We start from the raw sequence: 5,838 nt of genomic DNA on the forward strand, positions 1-5,838 counted from the left end.
TGAGATAATCTGAGGCAGTTATGTCCTGACCCATTTATGAGTAGCACCCTTTCCTTTTAACTATCAAGTTGGGTAATAAATTACATGGTCACCCTAACTAAAAATCATCGCATTCCACGACTATCTTTTCGGCCAAAGTACTAACAACTGCATCATAATCAAGTCACAGTCGACCACTTTCTATTGAGAGCCTAGGACTTGAAATGTTCAGGGAATTGAAAGGCAGTGAGAAGAGCTGAAGCGCAGAACAAAGGAGCATGAGCCGTTAAGACAAGGGGCTGCAGGGAGAGGGGCCTTCTGATCACCAGACTCTTGGTGCCTTGCAGGGAGTCTCAACTTTATCTTACAGGACACTGGAACCCAGACCTGGCTAGTTTTCAGAAAACATGGAAAGAATTTTAAACGCAGACTTATCCCAAACCACAAAACTATTTTTATACAATTAAGAAAAATGTAAAGATTGGGTGTTAATTACATTAAGGAACTCTCATTACATTTATGGGGATCAAAGGATACAATGTCCAGGATTTGCCTTGAAATACTCCAGCAGAAAACAAAGGTAAGAGCCGGGATCCCGTGTTGAAAAAGTAGGAGTTGGTGGCTATAGGGAAATGTTGGAGGCTCTTGAAATTGGAGAATAAGAGTAAGGAGATTGGCTTCTTACAGTTCCACATTTTGAGTGTATTTAGAAATTTTCACAATAAGTTTTAAAAATGCATATTTCCTGGGTCTCATCCCAGAACTACTGAATCAGAATCTCTATCAGGGGTACTCAAACTTTTTATACAGGCCAATTCACTGTCCCTCAGACTGTTGGAGGGCTGACGTGTGGGCCCCAGGACGAGTCAGCTGCTAAGCAAGACAGGCAGCGGCAGCAAAAACACCCGGCGGGCCGGATAAATGTCCTAGGCGGGCTGCATGTGGGCTGTAGTTTGAGGACCCCAGGATGGGATTTTAGAAAACTCTCTGGTCACTGCATGGATGTTGGATTGAGAGGTGGTGCAGGGACAGACTGGAGGTAGGGGCCTACCTGGAAAGCCAGGACAATTGTCCAGTAAAGAGACAATGAGAGGTCGGAGCTTGGCAGTGGAGCTGGGAGGGGAGGCTGGTGCTCAGTGAATGCTGGCCTTCCGTAAACAAGACCTCACGTCCGATCATATGGTGAAGATGACTATGGAGATGATGCTCCCTAACTGAACGCTGGTGCCATTCCTGAGATGGAAAAGGTAAGAGGAACAGATACAAATCATGAAAACTACAGGATGTCACTTGGGATTTTTGCAAGTATTAAAAATATGGGAGTCTCCTTTGTTAATATCATTTCAATATTTTTGCCACATTTCTTAGAGCTTTAAAATCACCTCAAGATGTGAAGTGAATGCAAACGATACATTTTCCCTGCTCCATCTTCTAGGACTGTGTCTTTATTCAGGGTTTGCGGCAGGCCTGCCTTTGAATTTATGCGACCTGATTCACTATTTACAAAGGCATGTACCCTCCCGCTTCTGGTGTCTCCTTGTCTTCTGCATTTTGCTCTCTGCCTTTCCCCCACTACCCATCAAGTCTTGTCATTAGGGACTGAGCAACAGGCCAAAGGCGCTTTGTTACCAAAGTCCAGTGTCATCTCATCCCTTGAATCCTCCCGTAAGAGTCGAGGCGTGTGTAAACACACCCAGAGGCTCTGAGACCCTGAGATCAGCCACATCTGTGCTTTCAGCATTTTTGTCTTTTTTTTCCCCAGCCATTTCCTCTTTTTCAGTTGTAAGAATCTGAGCCTGAGACATGACATCTTTTAGGAAATCCACTTAAACCCCAGGCTTTCAAACAACTAGGTTTAGATTTGCCCAAGGGACATGAGGAAGTGGCCTGCTAGTTCCTTCTGTGCTGGGAACCTCTCTGGAGACCCGGGTCTTTCCTGTAATCTCCACGGGCTCTTTGCAGAAAGCCATATTTCTTCCAAGTCTGTCTTTTCATCCCTGTCTGAACCTGCCTTCATCTTCCTAATGGCTAATTAAAAAATTACAACCAAGAGCATTAAATAGTAACCCCCTTCCCTGCTGTTATCTGTTTAATTTCTGAGGCCCCAAGCAAAAACGGCTTAAAAAGAATTAGAAAGAGCCACCTTTCTGCTTGCAAACTGCGAGATAGTAGCATCCCAGTGGGGAGCGGCCTTTATTCTCATGGGGAACCCTGTAATGCTGGATGTGCTTGGGCATTATTTACATCTTATTCCAGAAAGATCAAGTTTAGGGAGTCACATTCTCCCCAACATCACGACTTTTCACTTATGCATGTTAAAAGAATTTTGGGGGGGTGTGCACGTTATGTGTGTGTGCGCGTGAGTGCGCTCCTTCTCCCCTTGATGCCTGCTGATTTCATTTTATGCTAAAGCAACTATGAGTTTTAAAACTCACAATTGTTTCTTTTTCATTTAAGTTAGGAGTCTGAGCTTGATGAAAATGCATCCCCATTCATGATGTGCACACTTAAGCTGCGGCTCAATTTCATTTGCAAAGAGAGATCTGGGGAGGCAGCGTCTAAATAATAATCAGCATAGTGCTCTAGTTGGATATGTTTATACATTATCTTAACACTTTATTACATATTTTAAGAGGACAAGGGTTTAAATACCAGAATCAGACATAGTCAGCTTGGTCTATTTTAGATTGTTCTTCATCAATTGTTTTTTCTTGTGATTATACAGTTTTACTTTATCATCCCTTTGATAACAATTTCTGCATGAAAATTGACTTTATATTTCATTTTTCCCGTCTGTTATCTTAGCAGCATTCATACGCAAACACCCTTTGTGCTGCGCTGGTAATATAACTGATCAGGCGAGGCTGTGCCATAAGAAATCAAAACCATAATAATGTCTTTGGGCTTTGCATTTTAAATACTGCGTTCATTGTTGCACTGAGGTTTCTGATCCCTTTCCAGACATTATGGAGATTACCTTTGGTAATGCCTATTTCATTGTACTTTGATATAAAATAATGTGTGTCATAAATCATCCGAGTGACTGTCATTAAACAGAAAAGCGCCTACTTATGATATGTAACAATTTGCTTTTCTAATTTGAAGAAGATTGAGGCATTTTAATTATGGAAGGTCTTTGTATATGAGCCTGGAATTCAATATATAAAATCGTATTCCTTATGGAATTAGAGGTTAGAAGTAATCAAATCCTTATTCATTAATTTTACATTATTTTTTGCAAGTTCTAAATAAAAACACACTTGGGAGGGTTTCCTAAATAAAGTCCTATGCCTTTGTTATCATTAAAGTTAGGTTTACTTACTTAAAAAAAAAAGCACAAAGAATACATTATTATTGTGGGCTAATTTGCAATTGTGAATTTAAGAATTTTGTAGGTATAAAATTGGAAAAGTCATTGTCTAAAAAGTTGAGAAAAGATAAAGAAGGGTCATAAAGAGACAAGGGATGGGGAGGGGAGAGCCATTTAAAATTATTGGTGTGCTTCGGAGTTTTAAGATTGCTTCCATTTGGAAGGGAATGGGGCTTTGGAGCCTTCCCGGTAGAGAACAATTGAAAATTATTGGAGCCCTCCTCTTTAAAGATGGTCAGAGCCCCGAACATAGACATTGTAGCAAGATTTAAAATTATGAGAGTGCTTCAGATTGTTTAAAACATTGATTTTTTATAAAATGGATTTCCACATTTTACTTCTTCGGTGACTAGGTAATTATAGCAGCCTGGCACTTCATTCTGAGACTAGGATTTTCTTTCTGGCTTCTTCCCTTTTCTTTCCTTCTGCATTTCCCCCCCTTAATAAGTTTTCTAGTTTCCCTTGCTGCTGGGATAGACACATCATTCTTTGTTCTTGCTCATAAATCACTCTGTGACCAAGGAACCAGGAAGTTATTAAGGGTGAGGGGAAGGTCAGGTCGAAAATTCAGATTGATCTAACCTATTCTGGCAAAGTAGCACGTGGGCTACCTTCAACCTAAAGCAAAGCAAAGCAACCTAAACCTAAGGCAAGGCTGTTCCCCTATGACTTTTAATCATGCTTTGTGAAGAAAGAGACTTCAGCAGCGTTTGCAGAAAGTGTTAGGAGGATTCACAGGAACTACGAAGTTGTCGCTACTTAAGTATTTTGTCACTAATTATTCAGTCACAGGTATATTTGCCCATGCACATCATTCAAAGAGCAACTTTCCCCTCTTCTTCTCTTCTGTTTTTTCTTTCTCTCCTTTCCTCTTCTTTTGTCTCTCATTAACACAGATAGCTGAAAAATAAATTCTAAACCTCAGAGTGGAGACTGATGGGCTTGGAAAGCAGATCACTTAGTTGGGAACTCTACATGTTTCTATCTGTGTGTTAGACATTGATCTTATGTAGACACCCGAACACACACAGTCTTGTGCAAACTAACCAGGGATGTGATCGAGATAATGAATTGAAGGATCCTACTTTAGATAACACGTTCTGTCTTTCTCTCCCTAAAAAATTCCTATCCCCTTGCTCCGTAATCTTCCCTGTGGTGTAAGCAGCGTACCATGTGTTCTGTGAAAAGCTGTATCAAAGTGAATTGAATATAGTGCAAGGTCTGTGTCAGCCTCACTCACACCTGCCACACACGAGGTTTGTTGGCCTTTTATGCACATCATAACTTGAGTCTAAATCGAAAGGAACAGGGAAAGCAATAGAGCAAAGCTATCCAGATGTTGCTCAGTCTGTGCGATTGTAAATTTTAAAAGTACCAGCTTTCCAACCAGATTTTAGTGCATTGGGAACTATATGAAAATTCCAAGACACACTGGTTTATTGAAATGTCTGGCCATTTCTATATGAATTTTAGAACAGATGTACTGAGGTAGGCAATAAAACTGTGATAATAAGGAACATTTCCACATCAACTCACTAAACTACTCGTCTGAGTGAGGACCAGAACTCAGCAGTGAAGGAGGGTGATTATTATTATTACCATTATATTATTATTTTTAATTCAGGGTCAGTTATACAAATTCATCCTTGACATTAGCTTTGGTCAAGATTTTAAGGGGCTTGAGGCTGACATATGTATGTCCTGCTTTATTCCAAATAAACTGACAATTGAATTTCAGTGGTTTCTTAAATCAATGATAATAACACAGGCACCTCATATATGGCCTTGAATTTATCTTTATGAAAGTTTGTTACTATATATAATACCGAAGAAGCCCAAATCAGGTGCTTGGAGTTCCTTTGAATTTCCAAGTCTTGCTCTGATTCTCAAGGCTATGCTGAAAGTAGAGGATTATGCTTTTCACGCCAGGAGAGTGGGTCTGGGTGTCCTCTGGGGTGACCACTGACCTCACAGCTCACACCTCTGCATGGGGAAGGTGGTGATCAACTCTCCTGGCTGCCTGCTCTTCCCTGGTCACACCCCAGCTCATTGACTCCTTCATTTGAGAACATTCCAGGATGCCGTTCCAGAAATTGGACCCGTGGGATTCCTGTTAAACTATTTGTACCCCTTTCAGGGTTTTCCATAGCTGTGTAATTAGAGCTTTGGAACTAATGAGGCTCCTCTGACCATTTCTCCCAGCAACACTGACTATTGATCAACTGAGACTACAGGTCTTGAAATAAAGGGAAAACGAAAACAATTAAACAAGACTGCAGTGTGACTCATTCAGTCATATATGGGTTTTTAACTCTTTCTTAGCCCTTCCACTGTTAGCAATTAGAAATTGGATTTTTATGAATAATTTTACTCTCTGATGCTACTAGAAAGACTACAAAGACATTGGAAGCAAAGCAAGCATTCTGTGGGGAAATCGAGGACGCAGGGGCAGGTCTACAAGGATGCAGGCGGCCAGTGCACAAGAACCA

This window comes from Otolemur garnettii, unplaced genomic scaffold, assembly GCF_000181295.1.
Source record: "Otolemur garnettii isolate 467f Iridium unplaced genomic scaffold, OtoGar3 scaffold00068, whole genome shotgun sequence".
NCBI lineage: Eukaryota > Metazoa > Chordata > Mammalia > Primates > Galagidae > Otolemur > Otolemur garnettii.